Here is a 22,132-nt window from a genome sequence, read left to right on the forward strand (position 1 = left end):
AAGACGGCCTAACGGTGTGCGGGACCGTAGCCCAGCTTCATGGAGACGGTTGCGAATGGTCCTCGCCGATACCCCAGGAGCAACAGTGTCCCTAATTTGCTGGGAAGTGGCGGTGCGGTCCCCTACGGCACTGCTTATGATCCTACGGTCTTGGCGTGCATCCGTGCGTCGCTGCGGTCCGGTCCCAGGTCGACGGGCACGTGCACCTTCCGCCGACCACTGGCGACAACATCGATGTACTGTGGAGACCTCACGCCCCACGTGTTGAGCAATTCGGCGGTACGTCCACCCGGCCTCCCGCATGCCCACTATACGCCCTCGCTCAGAGTCCGTCAACTGCACATACGGTTCACGTCCACGCTGTCGCGGCATGTTACCAGTGTTAAAGACTGCGATGGAGCTCCGTATGCCACGGCAAACTGGCTGACACTGACGGCGGCGGTGCACAAATGCTGTGCAGCTAGCGCCATTCGACGGCCAACACCGCGGTTCCTGGTGTGTCCGCTGTGCCGTGCGTGTGATCATTGCTTGTACAGCCCTCTCGGAGTGTCCGGAGCAAGTATGGTGGGTCTGACACACCGGTGTCAATGTGTTCTTTTTTCCATTTCCAGGAGTGTAGATAAGCGATAAATTTAACACAAAAATTGGTGACCCGTTAGTAGCAGAATAAAGGAATTGCAAACAAAATAACGCGCGATGGACAACAAAGGTAAAGAGGGTGTTCGTGGCCGAAAAAAGTCTACTGCTTTCAAATATCAGGCTTCATTTGAGAAAGAAATTACTGAGAATGAAAGTTGGTAGCACATCATTGCACTGACATGAATCTTGGACTATGGGGAAAACCGAAAAAGGAAAGTATCGAAGCGTTTGAGATGTGTTGCTACAGAAGGATGTTGGCATCTAGGTGGACTGATAAGTTAATGAATGAGGAGGTGGTGTGCAGAATCAGCGAAGAAAGAAATATATGGAAAACACTGAGAAGAGGAAGGGACAGGATGATAGGACATCTGTTAAGGCATCAGGGAATAGCTTCAATGGTATTAGAGGGACCTGCTGAGAGTAAAAACCGTAGGAGAATACGGAGATTGGAATACATCCAGCAAATAATTGATTGAGGACGTGGATTGCAAGAGATAATGTGTGATGAAGATGTTGACACAGGAGAGGCATTCGCGGCAGACCGCATCAAACCATTAAGGAGACTGACGACCTGTAAAAAAATGCTGCGCTGTAGACCGCTTAAGCTGTGTAGCGAAAAGTGATAGGTGAGAGCAACCCATCATATGGCTAAGTATCCTCTAGACAACTACACCGTCAGTACATAATCTATACGTATTCTAACAAAATTATGTGACCTATTACTCTTTGTTGATCGATATATTGGTGTTAACTTCTGTTGTTGTTATACTTGCATTATTGCAATTGACTTTAATAGCAAGAAAGTAATGAAATTTTTATTTTATATGGTTGCCGTAATATTTCGCGAGGACCAATTATAAGTCCGTCGCAAGTAACAAAATGATTATGTGAATCAAATGATCTCTCCGACTTAGACAATTATTAACAAAGACTGCACAAACGAAACGCTTTTCACTCTTATATTGATTTAATACAAGCCAAAGTTACTCAGTGGCTTCGGCTTGTAGAGTTCCGTCTGAAAAACGTATTTACTGAAAACTAATGCAGACCGCGTGACCTAATAAAATCATCGTTCTTCAAAACAAGAGAACTGCATACAGCTTACGGTAAACGGCAAATACAGGAAATACAGGAAATTAATATTAAAGATAACAAATCAACACTAGCTTCTACTAGTACAATTACTATGCCCACGTTTAACTTTAATTCTTTAGGATGATAAAAGGACGACGACAAATTATCAAAAGCAGGGCACAGGTCTTAATTATTGTGCTTCCTAGTATGCTCGCATGCCAGAATAAAAGCAGCCATAAACGTTTCTTTGTTTCAACTAGTTAGAAATAACATGAAAATTCAGCGATGGCTACTTATTGTATTGTTACACTTAGACGAACATGGAACTGTACATAAATTATGTCACTGTAGCCTAAATTCATTTTGATGATAACACGTAAAATTATTTACAAAACAAAAAGAGATGTCTTTCTTGAAGCAATAAGGAACTGATAGAGAGACAGCCCACTGTCCAGAACTGAACACTGGATTTATCAGCGAAACATGTTTGGGATTAGTCTCTCGTTTCAGAAGATACTGTGTAGCCCATGTACACTACTGGCCATGAAAACTTCTACACCAAGAAGAAATGCAGATGATAAACGGGTATTCATTTGACAAATGTATTATACTAGAACTGACATGTGATTACATTTTCACGCAATTTGGGTGCAAAGATTCTGAGAAATCAGTACCCAGAACAACCACCTCTGGCCGTAATAACGGCCATCATTACGCCTGGGCATTGAGTCAAACAGAGCTTGGATGGCGTGTACAGGTACAGCTGCCCATGCATCTTCAACACGATACCACAGTTCATCGAGAGTAGTGACTGGCGTATTGTGACGAGCCAGTTGCTCGGGCACCATTGACCAGACGTTTTCAGTTGGTGAGAGATCTGGAGAATGTGCTGGCCAAGGCAGCAATCGAACATTTTCTGTATCCAGCAAGGCCCGTACAGGACCTGCAACACGCGGTCGTGCATTATCCTGCTGAAATGTAGGGTTTCGCAGGGATAGAATGAAGGGTAGAGCCACGAGTCGTAACACATTTGAAATGTGACGTCCAATCAACGTGCCGTCAATGCGAACGAGAGGTGACCGAGACGTGTATCCAATGGCACCCCATACCATCACGCCGGGTGATACGCCAGTATGGCGATGACGAATACTCGCTTACCATGTGCTTTGACCGCGATGTCGCCAAATGCGGATGCGACCATCATGATGCTGTAAACAGAACATGGATTCATCCGAAAAAATGACGTTTTGCCATTCGTGAACCCAGGTTCGTCGTTGAGTACACCGTCGCAGGCGCTCCTGCCTGTGATGCAGCGTCAAGGGTAACCGCAGGCATGGTTTCCGAGCTGATAGTCCATGCTGCTGCAAATGTCGTCGAACCGTCTTGCAAACGTTCCCGTATGTTGACTCAGGGATCGAGACGTGGCTGCACGATCCGTTACAGCCGTGCGGATGAGATGCCTGTCATCTCGACTGCTAGTGATACGAGGCCTTTGGGATCCGGCACGGCGTTCCGTATTACCCTCCTGAACCCACCGATTCCATATTCTGCTAACAGTAATTGGGTCTCGAACAACACGAGCACGAATGTCGCCATACGATAAACCGCAATCGCGATAGGTTATAATCCGACCTTTATCAGAGTCGGAAACGTGATTGTACGCCTTTCTCCTCCTTGCAAGAGGCATCAGAACAACGTTTCACCAGGCGACGCCGGTCAACTGCTATTTGTGTGTGAGAAATCGGTTGGAAACTTTCCTCATGTCAGCACGTTGTAGGTGACGCCACCGGCACCAACGTTGTGTGAATGCTCTGGAAAGCTAATCATTTGCATATCACAGCATTTTCTTCCAGTCGGTTAAATTTCGTCTCTGTAGCACGTCATGTTCGTGGTGTAGCAATTTTAACGGCCAGTAGTGTAGTGCAGTGGGAAAAGGCTTAGCGTAACCCACCTGCATTTAGTAATGGCAAAAAAACGTGGGTGAAATCCGAAGGAAGGATTAGAATGTTAAGATACATCAGCAGGGATTGTTGTAAAGTTTCAATTATCGGCTTGAAAAATTGAGAGTGAGACTAGTGACCTATGTGGGGGTTAGTTCTCAAAATATTCACCCCACAGTGCGACACGTTTCTTCCAGCGACCGACGACTTGGCCAAGACCTCTGTTGCTATCTCTGTTGGTAGCCCATCATCCCTAAACCTCGACGCGCAGTATTCTAACAACTGGACCACGTGTAGCCCCAGGTAAACCAGCGTGAAACAAATTCGCTGGGAATGTGCGGCGAACAATACACGGTGCAGTCACATTAATGCGACCACCGCCTGTGTTCGACGTCCACGTGCGTTAACCACTCACAGACAGCAGATGGCAGCACTAGCAGTGGAGGGTATATAAAGCATGTCGGCGGGAGGGCCGCGGAAACAGTGCTGTCCTCGTAATTGTACGGAAACGGAGCGATTTATCTGACGTCCAAAACGTCATTATCATTGGCTTTCAGGCCAAGGGTGGAAGCGTTTCCGAAACGGATAAGTCTGTTTACTGTTCTCGTCTCACTGCGGCTGTATATCGTGAATAGAAAAATGGCGCTTATCCGAAACCGGAGCCGAGGCAACCCTGGTGCACCACGGGTCGTAGATGACAGAGAGTGTGAACGACGGCTGCAGAGATGTGTGCGGGCGAACAGGCGGGCAACCGTTAAGCAGCTGAAGCGAGGGGCTACCAAAACGAACAGTTCAGCGAACGTGGCTCCGTGTGAGCCTCCGCGGCTGGCGCCTGGTTCACGCACCCATGCTGACTGTTGGTCATCGGCTACGAGGGCTGGAGTTTGCACGCCAGTATCACAGATGGACGTCCACTGAGTGCCGACAGCTGGCCTTTTCAGATGTACGATGTTTTATGCTCCATCGGGCCGATTGTCGTTGGCGTGTACGGCGAGAAAAGTCCGAAAGCAAACACCAAGCAAGAGTCATCGGAAGGATGCAGACAGGGGAAGGATCGATACGGTCTGGGGAATGTTTTCGTGGTATTCGCTGGGTGATCTTATCATTATGGAAGGCACAGTGGATCGATACAAGTATATACCTTTGGCGACCGTGCCCACCACTACATGCAGTTTGTTTTTCTCGGCGCGATTTTATCTACCAGCAGAACAATGCAACGTGTCACACGGCTCGCAGCGTACGTGCGCGGTTCGAAGAGCTCGAGAATGAGTTTACCATACTCCTCTGGCCACCAAACTCCGCCGGCCGATGTGGCCGAGCGGGTCTAGGCGCTTCAGTCTGGAACCGCGCGACCACTACGGTCGCAGGTTCGAATCCTGCCTCGGGCATGGATCTGTGTGATGTCCTTAGGTTAGTTAGGTTTAAGCAGTTCTCAGTTCTAGGGGACTGATGACCTTAGAAGTTGAGTCCCATAGTGCTCAGAGCCATTTGAACCATTTGAACCAAACTCCCCAGATTTAAATCCAATCGAGAATCTGTGGGACCACCTCGAGCGGGCTGTTCGCACCACGAACCCTCAACCGAGAAACCTAGTGCTGCTGGCCACGGAAGTGGAGTCGGCATGGCTCTTCATTCCAGTCAGTACCTTCCAGAACCTCATTGGCTCCCTTCCTGCACATCCAGACTGCAAAATGCCGTTATTCAGGCTTTTGCCAAGGGGTAACAGTGCCACCAGACAGTGTGGCTAGTAGTATAGTGTAGTGCAGCTAGTAGTATAGTATACTATAGTGCAGTATAGTATAACTAGTAGTGTAATGTGGTGTAGTACAGCTAGTAGTATAGTATAATAGTAAAGTGTAATATAGTATAGTAGTGTAGCTAGTAGTGTAGTGCAGTGTAGCTAGTAGTGTAGTGCAGTGTAGCTAGTAGTGTAGTGCAGTGTAGCTAGTAGTGTAGTGCAGTGTAGCTAGTAGTGTAGTGCAGTGTAGCTAGTAGTGTAGTGCAGTGTAGCTAGTAGTGTAGTGCAGTGTAGCTAGTAGTGTAGTGTAGCTAGTAGTGTAGTTTAGTGTAGTGCAGTGTAGTGTATTGCAGTGCACTGCAGTGCAGTGTAGCTAGTAGTGTAGTGCAGTCTAGCTAGTAGTGTAGTGCAGTCTAGCTAGTAGTGTAGTGCAGTCTAGCTAGTAGTGTAGTGCAGTCTAGCTAGTAGTGTAGTGCAGTCTAGCTAGTAGTGTAGTGCAGTCTAGCTAGTAGTGTAGTGCAGTGTAGCTAGTAGTGTAGTGCAGTACAGTCCTGATAAAAATGTTCATCTAAAAGTTTCAAGTTAGAATTCGTATCTTCTCAACCATGGGTTAACGATTTATCCTCAAGGAGATTACAGTCAACTGTTGCAACTCTGTTCCACATTTTTTTCAATTTTTGAAAAATATTTGACACAAATTACAAAACTTAAGAGGTACTGTAACATTTTTCATTGTTTGGGAAAGTGAAAATGAGTATTAATTATCCCCTATTAGAGTAGAATTTCAGTTTGAAGACTTGTAGAAAGTTAAATTGTCGTTCAGGTTAACTTTAGATCAGTCTTAAAAACGCAGTGTTTTTCTTATTTCTAATGCTTTGGGTAAATTTAGGTCATGCCAAAAGGAATCGGGTGTTAACAAGAACTTGAAACGAACAGTGGTTATGGAGTATTACTAGTTTACTGCGAAATATAAGGATTTTTGTACCGACCTGGCATTGTTCAATTTGAATCACTGTCGTCAGAAGCTCTCGTCATAGCCGACACACGAAAGAATAATCACAAGTCTAATGGCTTTTAGGAAGATGGAAGGACAAATATACTAACTAGAAACGACAGCGATAACGGAACTGTTTCTTTTAATATGAAACAATAGATGTAGGTGGAACACCAACTATGTGAAACAAAAGTAGTAAATGGTACAAAGATATTCCAACTGGTAGAAACTTACCTAATGGACTGCATATAAATTCCTAAGAATAACTATTGCGCTGCAAATCTCACGTAATTAATCTCACTCAAAACTGAATAAACAGTTCAAACTAGAATCATAGCCTAGCACATACAGTCATGGTACTCCTGTTCACTTTTGTTACACGTGTGACAGCAGCGCTCGAAGCGGACAGAATGCTACGCTTCTATATACCATGTCTGATGACTACCAATAGTATCACTTTCACTGATTTCTTATGTTTAGAAAACGGAGCGTATGTAACATCATTGAAATCGGCACTAACTAAAAAAATGACACCACATTTGTCTTTCTTTAGTCTGCTAAAGATCTTGCGGTGTGTGGAGAATATCAAATGGCTAGTAAACAAAAGAAGACGACGTGCGTCTAGCCAACAACGCGAAGTTGTCTTCATTAGAATTTCAGCCAAATCAGTCAATGCGAACGTAAGAGGCTTGAATGGAGTGCAACGTACCAAATAAGCGCCACAGTTGTAGCTGAAGGTAAAACGTCGCAGACGTGACAACGAAACGTCTAAAGTAGTAAAACTGTTTCCATACTCAGAAGTAACCAATTCGACAAATGTTTCTACATCTGAACCACAAAAAGCACGAATCTCCAATACATTCCCTTTGAAAGCAAAAGTAATTACAATTACAAAAATAATCGTGTATTAGAAAATCGAATGAAGTGTAATGATGGGCGAATCATTAGACTCCGTACACAATTGTTACGTTTCAAGAAAGTGCCTCTCGCAATAAGAACGAACAACAGAAATATACAGAAGCCGTGCCACAGCGATGTGCACGTTCAGACATGGCGGTAGTGTCCCGTACACCTGGCACAAGAGGACAGCGCATTCTCGTAGCTGTCATTTGTATTCAGACGATTCATATAAAAAGGTTTCCGAAGTAATCATCCCTGCACGACAGGCATTACCACACTTTGAACGCAGAATGGCAGATGGAGCTACAGCAGAGGCTATTTCATTTTGGAAATTGTTAGGGAATTCAATATTTCGAGAGATCCGAAGTGTTAAGAGAGTCAAAATTGTTAAGGCTTTCCTGGCCCTTGTTGACAAACTGCCTATTGGCTTCTGTCTCGGGTTCTTCGGCCGACGTTCATCTGATGATTTTACTGACGTTTCGCCAGCACGAGTGGCTGGCATTGTCAAAGCTTCACCCTCCATTGCCGGTGGTGAACTGGAGCCGAGCTCCCGGCCGCAGACTATATGTACCTGGCGCGCCAACGTCCGAGGGCTTCTCCGCGGTCATTTCCGGTGCGGTTCTCCTCTTGCAACACAGAAGCCTTACCACCTCGGCTGTACTGATTACCGAAGATTGATAAGAACAACGTTCTACTAAGACCGATTGTTATCGCTTCTGGTTCACCGACGCATAAAATGGCGAAACACTTGGCCTCTCTGCTCCAGCCACACGTGCGGAAGACCGACACATAAGTAAAGGACTCAGGACATTTCATTGAGAAGCTGAAGAAACTGAATCTTGCACCAAACGACATCCTGGCCAGCTTTGATGTTGTTTCTTTGTTTACGAAAGTGCCACTCAGTGACGCTCTGGAGCACATCGGTTCCATGTTCCCGCAAGACATCACAAAGCCCTTACATGCATGTCTCACCACGAGCTACTTCACGTGGATTGGCGATTTCTACGAACAGCTGGAAGACGTCGCCACGGGTAGTCCTCTTAGTCCAGTGGTGGCCAACTTCTTCATGGAACAATTCGAAGCACAGGCACTGGACTCGGCGACTTGCAAACCTAAGGTGTGGTACAGGTACGTCGATGATACTTTCGTGGTGTGGAGCCATGGCGAAGGACAGCTCGGTGAATTCCCAAGACACTTGAACAACTTTCATGCCAACATAACATTTACCATGGAAGTAGAAAAGGACAAGAAACTGCCATTTCTAGATGTGCTGGTCACAAGGGACGGCCAAAACCTGGGACACAGCGTGTATCGAAAACCGACACACACACGGACCGATACCTGCACAAACTATCAAACCTCCACCCGAGTCAGAAAAGAGTCACGACTAACACGCTCGTAACGAGAGCAGGACGAATATGTGAGCCGCAGCACCTCAGACGAGAAATGCAAAACCTGGAAAGTGTTCTGAGGAGCAATGGGTACTCCACAAATAATATTGGAAGTGTAACAGAGGCAAACACTCGGCGAAGTAAGGAATCAGAAAAAGAAATGGCGGGTACGGCCTTTCTGTCATACATTCACAAAGTGACGGACCGAATCGGTCGTATATTGCACAAACATGGCGTAAAGACGATTTTCAAACCGACAAGGAAGATCAAAGAGTGTCTTAGGTCGGCAAAAGAGAAAAGGGACCCACTTGCAATGTCGGGAATATACCGTAGGCCTATACCATGCACATGCGGAAAAGTTTATGTCGGAATGACTGGACGGTCAATCAACACCAGGATCAACGAACATAAGCGACATTGCAGGTTGGGGCAGGTGGAGAAATCGGCAGTGGCAGAACACGCACTGAATGAGACCGACCACGCAATAAAATTCGCCGACACGTAAGTCCTGGCTGTAGAGAAGCACTACCACACGCGCTTGTTCAGAGAAGCTATAGAAATACAAAAACACGCGAACAGTTTCAACAAGAAAGATGAAAGCCGTAAGGTAAACGGATCCTGGCTTCCCGTACTGCAGCGAACGACCGTCGCAGGTAGCAAGAGGAGAACCGCACCGGGAAATGACCGCGGAGAAGCCCTCGGACGTTGGCGCGCCAGGTACATATAGTCTGCGGCCGCGAGCTCGGCTCCATTTCACCACCGGCAATGGAGGGTGAAGCTTTGACAATGCCAGCCACTCGTTCTGGCGAAACGTCAGTAAAATCATCAGATGAACGTTGGCCGAAGAAACCGAGACAGAGGCCAATATGCAATTTGTTAAGACAGTGTCGAGACCATCAAATATCAGGCATTTTAAAAAAAGTGGTTCAAATGGCTCTGAGCACTATGGGACTTAAGAACTGAGGTCATCAGTCGCCTAGAACTTAGAACTACTTAAACCTAACTATCGTAAGGACATCACACACATCCATGCCAGAGGCAGGATTCGAACCTGCGACCGCAGCGGTCGCGCGGCTTCCAGACTGTAGCGCCTAGAACCGCTCGGCCACCCCGGCCGGCTCAGGCATTTTCACTCAACGACTGAGAGCAGCAGCGTATGTGTAGAGTTGTCGGTGTTAACAGACAAGCAACACTGCGTGAAATAACGACAAAAATCAATGACAGACATACGAACATATCAGTTAGGAAAGTACGGCGAAATCTGACAGCAATGCGCTATAGCAGCAAACGACCGAGCAAGTGCCCTTGCTACCAGCACGTCGCCTCCATCGCCTCTCCTTGTCTCGTGATGATATCGGTTAGACCCAAGACGACTAAGAAACCATAGTTTGGTCACGTGAGTCCCGATTTCACTTGGTGAGAGCTGATGGCAGGGTTCGAGTGCGCCGCTGAAACCACGAAACCATGGACCCAACTCGTCAACAAGGCACTGCGCAAGCTGACGCTAGCTCTGTGATGGAGTGGGCTGTGTTTACATGCAATTAACAGTGCCCTCTGGTCCAACTGAACCGATAACTAACCAGAAATACTCATGTTCGGCTACTTGGAGAGCGTGGATTTCATATTCCCAAGCAATGACGGTATTTCTATGGATGACAATGTGCCATGTCAGCGGACCACAGCTGTCTGCGATCGGTTTGAACATTCTGGACAGTTCGAGCGAATAATATCGCCACCCAGATATGAATCCCACGAAACATTTATGGGACATAATAGAGAGGTCAGTTCATGCAGAAGATACTATACCGGCAATACTTTCGCTGTTATGGGCAGCTGTGTAGGCAGCGTAGCTGAATAGTTGTTTGGGGACTTGCAGCGAGGAGTTGCTGCACTATACTGGACGATATTAGGGGGTACCCCATGACTTGTCATCTCGGTGTATGCTTCACATGCATGAAATACACAAAAGATCCAAAGAAACAGGTACACCCGCCTAGTATCGTGCAGAACCCCCGCGAGCACACACAAGTGACGCAATTCGACGTGGCATGGACTCGACTAATGTCTGAAGTAGTACTGGAGAGAACTGACAACATGAATCCTGCAGGGCTGCCCATAAATCAGTAAGAGTAGGAGGGGGTGGAGATCTCTTCTGAACAGCAGGTTGCAAGGTATCCCAGATACGCTCAATAATGTTCATGTTTGCGGATTCTGGTGGCCAGCGGAAGTGTTTAAACGCAGAAGAGTGTTCCTGGAGCCACTATGTAGCAATTCTGGACGTGTGGGGTGTCGCATTGTCCTGCTGGAACTGCCCAAGCCTGTGGAAATGCACAATAGGTGTGAACGGATGCAGAGTCGTATGTAGACTTATCAGGGGACCCAAATCACTCCAACTGCACACGCCCCACACCATTACACAATCTCCACCAGCTTGAACATTCGCCTGCTGACACGCAGGGGCCACGGATTCATGAGATTGTCTCCATACCCGTGCACATCCATCCACTCGACAGTTAGAAACGAGACTCGTCCTACCAGGCAATATGTTTCCAGCTATCAACAGTCAAGGCCAGGCGTAAAGCTTTGTGTCGTACACTCATCAACGGTACACTAGCGGACCTTCGGCTCCGAAAGCCAATATCGATGACGTTTCGTTGAATAGTTCGCACGCTCAAACTTGCTCATGGCCCGGGAGTGAAATCTGCAGCAATTTGTGGAAGGGCTACACTGCTGTCACGTTGAACGAATCTCATCAGTCGTCGTTGGTTCCGTTCTTGGAATATCTTTTACCGGCTGCAGCGATGTCGGAGACTTCATGTTTTGCAGGATTCTTGATATTCACAGCACACTCGCCCAATGGTTGTACAGGAAAATCCCACTTCAATAGCTACCTCGCAGATTCTGTGTCCCATCGTTCGTGGGCTGACTTTAACACCACGTTCAATCTCACTTAAGTCTTGGTAACTTGCCATTGTAGCAGCAGTAACCGATCTAACAACTTCGCTTTATACAGGCGTTGCCGACATCAGCGCCATATTGTCTGTTTACATACGTCTGTATTTGTATAGACATTCATGTACCGGTTTCTTTGGCGCTCATGTGTATTAAAAAAAAGGAACATGCACTACTGGCCATTAACATTGCTACACTACGAACATGACGTCCTACAAACGAGAAACTTAACCGACACAAAGAAGATGGTGTGATATGCAAATAATTACCTTTTCAGAGCATTCACACAAGGTTGGCGCCGGTGGCGACACCTACAACGTGCTGACATGAGGAAAGTTTCCAACCGATTTCTCATACACAAACAGCAGTTGACCGGCGTTGCCTGGTGAAACGTTGTTGTGATGCCTCGTGTAAGCAGGAGAAATGCGTACCATCACGTTTCCGAGTTTGATAAAGGTCGGATTGTAGCCTATTGCGATTGCTGTTTATCGTACCGTGACATTGCTGCACGCGTTGGTCGAGATCCAATGACTATTAGCAGAATATGGAATCGGTGGGTTCAGGAGGGTAATACGGAACGCCGTGCTGGATCCCAACGGCCTCGCATCACTAGCAGTCGAGATGACAGGCATCTTATCCGCACGGCTGTAACGGATCGTGCAGCCACTTCTCGATCCCTGAGTCAACAGACGGGGACGTTAGCAACTCAATGCCCATCTGCACGAACAGTTCGACGACGTTTGCAGCAGCATGGACTATCAGCTCGGAGACCATGGCTGCGGTTACCCTTGACGCTGCATCACAGAGAGGAGCGCCTGCGATGGTCCACTCAACGACGAACCTGGGTGCACGAATGGCAAAACGGCATTCTTTCGGATGAATCCAGGTTCTGTCTACAGCATCGTGATGGTCGCATCCGTGTTTGGCGATATCGCGGTGAACGCACATTGGAAGCGTGTATTCGTCATCGTCATACTGGCGTATCACCCGGCGTGATGGTATGCGGTGCCATTGGTTACACGTCTCTGTCACCTCTTGTTCGAATTGACGTCACTTTGAACAGTGGACGTTACATTTCAGATGTGTTACGACCCGTGGCTATACCCTTCATTCGATCCCTGCGAAACCCTACATTTCAGCAGGATAATGGACGACCGCATGTAGCAGGTCCTGTACAGGCCTTTCTGGATACAGAAAATGTTCCACTGCTGCCCTGGCCAGCACATTCTCCAGATTTCTCACCAATTGAAAACGTCTGGTCAATGGTGGCCGAGCAACTGGCTCGTCGCAATACGCCAGTCACTACTCTTGATGAACTGTGGTATCGCGTTGAAGCTGCATTGGCAGCTGTACCTGTACACGCCATCCAATCTCTGTTTGACTCAATGCCCAGGCGTATCAAGGCCGTTATTACGGCCAGAGGTGGTTGTTCTGGGTACTGATTTCTCAGGATCTACGCACCCAACTTGTGTGAAAATGTAATCAAATGTCAGTTCTAGTATAATATATTTGTCCAATGATTACCCGTTTATCATCTGCATTTCTTCTTGGTGCAACAATTCTAATGGCCAGTAGTGTATTAAAGGCATAGGTACCTAAAAACAGGCCGTATTAGAACGCAACGTTGTGTCAGATTTTCAAAGCAATCGGACACGAACTTTCGGAGATAGACGATTTAGAACAAACGTACATCTGCCTTTTTATTTATACAGATGATACTGTGTTAGCACTACACCATGACAGTCGGGAAACAAGGTAGCAGCATCACGTTGACCGATGGTGGTTGCCGTCTCCGCCTGTTTTGGCGGCAGTGAACCCGCGCCTGTCCCCGCTGCTCGCTTTGCTCCTCTATCACAGTGACACTATCAGTATTGCCCGGAGAACAGGCGGGCCGTAATATTTCCATCGTCTCTCGGTTCGGCGGGCTTTCTGAATGCACGCCACCAGTCCCGGAACCCGGTGGGCTGCAATCGATCTTCATATTGACAGTGTCGTGCAAGACGTTTGAAACAGACTGGTGTACCCTTTGTCCAGTATCACCTCGAGAGCTATTCCTCATCTCTTCTGATTCCCTGTTCTCCACTTGAGAGACGATCTGCCACCACTCAACTCTTCGTCGTGGGCACAGTCGAGGTGAATACGCCACCTGATCAGTGTATCACCTCCGCCATCTCAGTAGTGACTGTGGCAGCGTTGAACAAACGATACTACACTTGCTGAGCGGACAGTGCCATTTTGTTTTCCCCCACATAGCGGCAGGCTACTGTACTCTGGCGCGGGGATTTAACTGTGATCAAAAGCCGCAGACAGGTTCGCGAAAAGCCACAAAACATAAGAAACAATTTTATTGGGTTGTTAATTAAAACTTTATGACTGCTTCCATACACATCATCTGAAATATGGCGTTGGGTTTCCTGTATGTACAGGGTGGGTGGAAAGACGCCATACCTCTTAGAATCGGATGCTTATTGGTTTGAATTCTGTCTGCACACGTATGTACTCATGCACTAAGTGTCCATCACAACGATATGTTCCTCATTACGCTGCAAACACATTTACACACGCATCCATGTTGTTCTTGGCGTACCTTTGAGCATGTAGGGTGTTACGGTGCAAAATGCATCTTCAGCATCATTGCACAGTTCTCCGTTTGTAGCGTAACGACGTTCGGATCCGTGCGCCTTAATGGCTCCGCGTAACTAGTTGTCAAGTGTGGTCAGGTCAGGACTTCTCTGTCGCCATCCCAAGCTAACTGGTGTTGCTGATGAACCACAACCTTTGCACCGTTCTGGAAAGTGTTCAGTTAGGAACTCGCTCACTGCAAGAGGGTAGCGAGGAAGCGCTCCGTCTTGCTGCAACCATATGCGTTCTGTAAGGCCCCTTTCGTCAAGCTGAGGTACTAACCACGTTTGTAAAATGTGTAAATTATTTGCGCCATTCACAGTCCCTTCAAAGAAACACGGTCCATGCAGATGATGTTAGGTCATCGCTGCCCATATCATTTTGTGTGTGTGTGTGTGTGTGTGTGTGTGTGTGTGTGTGTGTGTGTGTGTGTGTATGTGTATGTGTGAAATCTTAAGGGACTTAACTGGTAAGGTCATCAGTCCCTAAGCTTACACACTACTCGACCTAAATTATCCTAAGGACAAACACACACACACCCATGCCCGAGGGAGGACTCAAACTTCCGCAGGGACCAGCCGCACAGTCCATGACTGCAGAGCCTCAGACCGCACGGCTAATCCTGCGCGATCCCATAGCATTACGTGAGGCGGATTCATTTCTTAACTCGAGAGTTTAACGAGGACTCTCTTCGGCCCATACGGCAATGTTTCTAACACGTGAGCTGCGTTAAATGACACATTCATCTGAAATCACTAAATTCGCAGGGTTTACTGAGTTAAGAAATCGAGTTAAAGAAGTACTCCATGCTAAAGCGCGGGCATTCTGGTCTCATTTAAGAACGGCAGTCGAAAAAGTCTGACCTGAAGGTCTTTTTTACTTGGTCTCACGTCACTGTCCTAGGTACATAGATTACCAAAGTATGCTTACGTATCGACTTCGTAGGAGATTTTTCAACAGAAGTGGAGACTGCGGGACCTATTCCTTCTTGTGTCTTTTTCCTGTCACTGTGCGGCCTGTCTGACACTGCCAAAAGCAAAAGCACGCCTTTCCTAATCCAGAAGTCTGGTATTTCGCATTGGCGTGTTATTAAACCTTTCCTAGAATGCTCACATAACCTCATTGTCTTCCCTGGGCGTTGTCGTTCGTGGACCTACACACTTGTCAGTAAGCAGCCCTCATTAGTGTAACTGTAACAGCTCACATCTGCGATGGCTGCAAAGTAAAACTCGATCGCGACGGCGAAAACACAGAAGCACGAGTTCCAACAATTGATAAGGAGCAACATAGAAAGCAACCTGCGGGATAAGAATTGATGCTACACAGGGGATACAGCGGCCTCTTGCCCATCCTGCAGATGAAGGCAGTCGCAATGCAGTGATTGCAGGGCTTCGACAGTTCAGCCCGTTTTCTGGAAGCTTCCCTTTCCGATTTTCCGTGCTGCGAGCCAAGCTTGCGCAACGGGTGCGGGCAGTGGCTGATGCCGTCAATAATGCACGCAGCTCGGGGATTCCCCGCCCTCTCGGGACTGGCCTAGCCGGTGCAGCCCGGTCACGCGAACTGGAATCTATGAGTGGGTGCAGAAACGACAGTGGAATGTGGCGGGCGGACGATGGAGAACCCGTGCAGGCTCGCAGGAGTTCACTTTACACACGTGTCACTCCCCAGTCCGGAAGCTAATAAACTGGCTGCTTTCCAAATGTGCCGGCACTGTAGTGTGCTGAGATGCTCATTCGCTTGGTTTTGCAGACAGTGAGGAATCCCGGACAGGGGTGGAACATGCCAAATATTGCTTTTAAAGATTTCCTGTGGCTCCGGATATGGTCTATAGAAAATTCCGATTCAATCCTCACCCACATCTCAAAACACGAATCTCCACCTACTCGTACGTCTGCATAGACTGACGGAAAAATGTCTCAACCCCAAGGAGGAGTTGAACGACATAAAAGAAATTAAGGAATAAAAACAGTTTTGATCGCAACTTTTTATTTTTATTGTAGCGACCGGTTTCGATTCTGTTTAAGAACCATCTTCAGTCTCTGAAAAAACATATTACCCGATAGAGGGATCGTTATAATACTAAGTACATATAGCAGAATGTAGAAGTAATAAATAAATAAATAAATATACCCAGAACGATGGGTGGACCCCGTGGGCAAGTTGCGTCGACCCTCGACGCTGGAATAACTGCTAATCGGACAAGGAGGGAACGGTTATTAAATAGGCTTAGTGACGCCCAACGTTCTGAGTGTGATATCATTGCTAGCCAATCACAAAGACGTCTATGATTAGGTAAATACAAGAAGTAGACAAAAAGTGCATCATAATTAAATTATATCGTTATATCATTATAAATGATTATTCGTTATAAAATATAAACTATAAAGGTTCCTTGCTTTAAAATCAGCTAAAAGTACGCTGCCCTCTAATGTCAATTCTGTAAAAGATGCACCAAAGGTTGGCTATATCGATTCCAACATGTTATATCGAGAGAGCACGCTGGTCTTCACCTACAGCAGTCTTTGACAGCTGTGTAGACTGCCGTATCGGAATAGGACACCGTTTCCACGGCAACCCTCGATGTATATTTGCTAGAAGCGTCTACCTGTCGATTTAGCAACCTTTGGTGCATCTTCGCAGAATAGTTAGAGGGCAGAATGCTTTTAGCCGATTTTAAACCAAGGAACCTTTATAGTTTATATTTTATGACGAATAATCGTTTATACTGATGTTACGATATAATTTAATTATGACGTACTTTTAGTCTACTTCTTGTATTTACCTAATCATAGACGTCTTTCTGATTGTCTAGCAATGATGTCACAGGATGGTGGGCGTGACCAAGCCTATTTAATAACCGTTCCCTCCTTGTCCGATTAGCAGTTATTCCAGCGCAGCGCCGAGTGTCGGCGCAACTTGCCCATGGAGTCCACCCACCGTTCTGGGTATTTATTTATTAGTTCTACATTCTACTATATATACTGACTATTATAACGATCCCTATATCTAGTAATACGTTTTTTCAGAGTCCAAAGATGGTTCTTAAATAGAATCGAAACCGGTCACTCCAATAAAAATAAAAAGTTATTCTTTAAATTTTAATTGTAAAGATCGCTGATAATGTTTTCAAAATATTTTACATAAAAGATAGTTGGTAGGCGTGATTTTACATCTGAAAGATGGTGTATATTCAAATCTAGTGCCGGTGGCGTAAGAGAGGCGCTAACAACGTCACTAGAAGAGTTCATAGATAACAGAACGCAGCATGTCATTCACAGTGGAGAGAAGTCTTCCGAAGTAAGAGTGATTTCAGGTGTGCCGCAGGGGAGTGTCGTAGGACCGTTGCTATTGACAATATACATAAATGACCTTGTGGATGACATCGGAAGTTCACTGTGCTTTTTGCGGATGATGCTGTGGTATATCGAGAGGAAAGTTGTACTGAAATGCAGGAGGATCTGCAACGAATTTACGCATGGTGCAGGGAACGGCAATTGAATCTCAATGTACACAAGTGTAACGTGCTGCGAATACATAGAAAGAAAGATCGCTTATCATTTAGCTACAATATGGGAGGTCAGCAACTGGAAGCAGTTAATTCCATAAATTATCTGGGAGTAGGCATTAGGAGTGATTTAGAATGGAATGATCATATAAAGTTGATCGTCGGTAAAGCAGATGCCAGACTGAGATTCATAGGAAGAATCCTAAGGAAATGCAATCCGAAAACAAAGGAAGTAGGTTAGAGTACGCTTGTTCGCTCACTGCTTGAATGCTGCTCAGCAGTGTGGGATACGTACCAGATAGGGTTGATAGGAGAGATAGAGAAGATCCAACGGAGAGCAGCGCGCTTCGTTACATGATCATTTGGTAATCGCGAAAGCGTTACGGTGATGACAGATAAACTCCAGTGGAAGACTCTGCAGGAGAGACGCTCAGTAGCTCGGTACGGGCTTTTGTTGAAGTTTCGAGAACATACCTTCACCGAGGAGTCAAGCAGTATATTGCTCCCTCCTACATATATCTCGCGAAGAGACCATGAGGATAAAATCAGAGTGATTAGAGCCCACACAGAGGCATACCGACAATCCTTCTTTCCACGATCACGAGACTGGAATAGGAGGGAGAACCGATAGAGGTACTCAAGGTACCCTCCGCCAAACACCGTCGGGTGGCTTGCGGAGTATGGATGTAGATGTAGATGTAGACTATGAGGATGCAAATCAGGTTTGCTTTAAGTACACGCTCTAAGGGCTGAGAGCGTTAGTTGCGTTGGAGAGTGGATGTGGTGGTGTTGATGTTACTCAGGAATGCCTTTAAGGCCGTTATTAGCACCCTACTGAGTCTGAACGAGGTGTTGTAGGGCCACAAGAAGCTGGATGTTCCTTCTGCAATACTGCAGCAACACTTCGCAAGACGTAGCCACTGTACATGATCGCTGGCAGCAGTGCTGACGAGTTGAACATTCGCAAGTAGACCAGGAGCTACGGAGAGGGAAGACCATCGTGTTCGACGTATGGCTCTGGCGCACTGCACTACATCTGTACCACTGTGACACAGCGAACTGTTACAAATTTGTTACTTGAAGAATAGCTCCGATCCAGATGCCCTGTAGTGGTGCATTCCATTGACCCCAAACCACAGCCACTTGCTTCATCAGTGGTATCGAGTGAGAGACCATTTGAGGGCAGGGTGGAGGTCTGTCGTGTTTTCTGATGAAATCTCGATCTGTATCATTGCCAACGATGGCTGTGTGTCGGTTGGGAGGGGACCAGCTGAGTGCCTGCATCGAACCTGTCTGCGTGCTAGACATACTCCACCTACTCCTGAAGTTATATGGTCTTGGGTACGATTTCGGGTGAGAGCATGAACACTCTCGTGGCTACCCCACGCACCCTGACTGCAAAGTTGTACGTCAGTCTGGTTATTCGACCTGTTATGCTGCCATTCACGAACAGCATTCCCGGGGGTGTTTTCCAACGGGATAATGCTCGCCCTCATACCGCTATTGTAACCTCACATGCTCTACAGAGTGTCGACATGTTGCCCTGGCCTGGTCGGTCACCACATGTCTCCAGTCTAGAAGATACTGGACACTATCGAACGACACCCCCAGCGTCATCCACAAACAGCATCAGCCGTCCCTGTATTGACGGACCAACAGCAACAGGCATGAAACTCCATCCCATCTGACAACCGTGCAACACAACGCTAGCAGGTTGGCATGCTTGCATTGAACGTTTTGGGCGTTACACCGGTAGCGAATGTCTCAGCATTTCACATCTGGAATGACTTATCTCGCGCTAACAGTAACTGGTTACCTAGCGGTGTTAATCACTTAAATATGTTATATATATATGAAGATACTAACTGTTCTCGAAAGAACAGATACCATTGATGACTGTGCAGCTTCTCTAGAATAAATTATAATTAATTAAAACTCTCAGCTGCCAACAGGTGGTGGTGTTATACCTCGATGGGACAGCTGGAAATGTGTGCTCCGACCGGGACTCGAACTTGGGATCTCCTCCTTACATGGCAGACGCTCTATCCATCTGAGCCGCAGAGGACATAGATGAACAGAGTGACTGGAAGGACTTACCCCTTGCACGCTTCCCGCGAGAATCACATTGCCAACTGTCCACAATCTACATATGTAATGTACCTAACAGATATTTGCCCATCAACTCATTACTCGAGCACACTAAGGTGTCGATTCCCGTAAGAGCTCAGACAACCTGTGCGCATTCGCACAGACTAAGGTGAATGGCCGGGTAGCCATTAACTGTGTATGAAGATAGTAACTGTTCTCGAACGCGCACAGGTTGCCCGAACTCTTACGGGAACCGTCACCTTAGTGTGCGCGAGTAATGAGTGGATGGGCAAATATCTATTAGGTACGCATGTAGATTGTGGACAGTTGGGAATGTGGGTCTCACGGGAAGCGTGCAAGGGATAAGTCCCTGCAGTCACGCTATTCATCTGTGTCCTCGGTGGTTCAGATGGATAGAGCGTCTGCCATGTAAGCAGGAGATCCCGGGTTCGTGTCCCGGTCGGGGCACATTTATTCAGCTTTCCCCATCGAGGTATGTCAACAACACCTGTCGGCAGCTGAGGATTTCAATTAATTATCACTTAAATATGTTACCTAGACAAAGGTATTGACGACAGTTCATAATTGTACATTAATTATTTTTGGATGTTATGATTTGTTCGGTCAGTGTATGAATTCTGTAAACCAATGTCAAGTGAATGGCAGACGTCACCTCCCACTGAGGCAGTTGTGAGGAGTTCTTCACTTTCCGTTCCCGTATGGAACACGCAAAGCCTATCGTCAGCCACATGAAGAGAACTGTATTGTGTTTCAAAACGCTGCACGTAAGAACGGGATTTTTCTGGAACTTATACTTGGGGTTGTGTTGGTGATAGAAAGGTGAGGTGCAGTGTTTTGGATAGCCCCTGTGGTAGGGACGACTTGTATAACCTACAGAAGGGTCGTTCTAGTGTCACTATTTTACCAGCATACGGCGTAACTTTGAATATTACACATTTCACACGGATTAGGCGAATGGAGAAAATCAGATGCTTCTTTTTTGCATTAAATGTCATCTACTATGCGCGTAGAGGCTTATGGAGGCATCATTTCGTTGATGGACGGTTCCTGAGAAAACCCGAAAAGAGCATTTCTCACCTTGTTTGCGCCATCTGCAGCAGATATATAAATAATGAACCACAGCAAATTTCTGTAATTTATCTAGAAGTGCCATCTTATCGTTTTCAAAACTCCTAAGCACACCAAAACCGAGCCGTGCTTTCAAACACCGTTATGCACAACAACTGGCCTAAATTTTTTACGATATACGCCTAAGATCCCTGCCTCTAACTGTTGGAAAAATTTGTCCATATCTTTATCCGTTTCCGAGATGCAGAACTTCAAAGTTACCTTACTAGTACACGTAAACTACGCATGGAAAAGCTGGTCTGGGTCGAAGATATAGTTTATAAAGTGGCGCAGCATGGAGAAATATACACTAAGCTGTCTCCGTGATCATTAGAAGGATCCTGAGAACTCGATTTTGTAGTGCTAAGTTCATACAAAATTTTTATGCGTATAGAAGTTGGTCTATGGCGTAAAATTAGTTTTGTGTTATTTCAGTTTACTGAACAATACATTTCTTTTCACATGAGTGACGTGCTCTGTTGTAGCAGGGAAAGAAGGGACCGAACGGAGAAATGCTCCTATCGGAGCACTGAAGAAGCGAATATGCTCCTGTTTGAAAGTCTGACTGAAAAGTGATTGGTTGGTTTGGTTGTGTTGATGTCTGGTTTGTCGGGCGCTCAACTGCTCTGTCATCAGCCCTGTGCAAAGTCCTACGTTTCTCACAGTCCAATGTTTTACTCAGTCCAGTCTAGTCAATGTCACGTATGATGATGATGATGAAATCATAAGGACAACACGAACACCCAGTCCCCTGGCAGAAAATCCCCAACCCAGCTGGGAATCGAACCCTGGACCCCATTATCCAGAGGCGGCAACGCTAGCCATGAGACTTTTTTTGGTGTGAAATGGATTAAAGTGCAAGGCCAACAGTCATCCGTCAAATGGCAAACCAGGAGTGGTCATGAAAGGAAGGAAGCGAAAGGCACATCCTGCAAAAAAGTGTAGCTTACAAAATAAAAAAGAACAGACAAAAACCCAGAAAAAACACAGCATACACAAATCGTTACAAGATCAATCACGACAAGGCATTAAAACAAATGAAAAAGAGTAAAGAGAATAAAAAGGTGGAAAGGGCAGGGGCCAGGCTGGGCCACCAAGCAAGAGCAGCCAAGGGACCCCGGAGAGTGACGGCTGGGGGAGGGGGGGGAGGGGTGGAGCAGG

General features: G+C 46.5%; 1 protein-coding gene and 1 non-coding gene across 2 annotated transcripts in view; both read right to left on the reverse strand.

Annotated features, from left to right (window-relative positions):
• The window catches only part of LOC124718768 (AF4/FMR2 family member lilli), a 651,060-nt gene that overhangs the window by 349,100 nt on the left and 279,828 nt on the right, over window positions 1-22,132 (reverse strand). The gene's annotated exons all lie outside the window — the stretch shown is intronic.
• On the reverse strand, window positions 9,707-9,791 carry Trnas-gga. The gene is given in 2 exon segments: window positions 9,707-9,741; window positions 9,752-9,791. It is a non-coding gene; the product is annotated as a tRNA-Ser (tRNA).

The sequence above is a fragment of the Schistocerca piceifrons genome, chromosome 10 (genome assembly GCF_021461385.2).
Source record: "Schistocerca piceifrons isolate TAMUIC-IGC-003096 chromosome 10, iqSchPice1.1, whole genome shotgun sequence".
NCBI classification, from domain to species: domain Eukaryota; kingdom Metazoa; phylum Arthropoda; class Insecta; order Orthoptera; family Acrididae; genus Schistocerca; species Schistocerca piceifrons.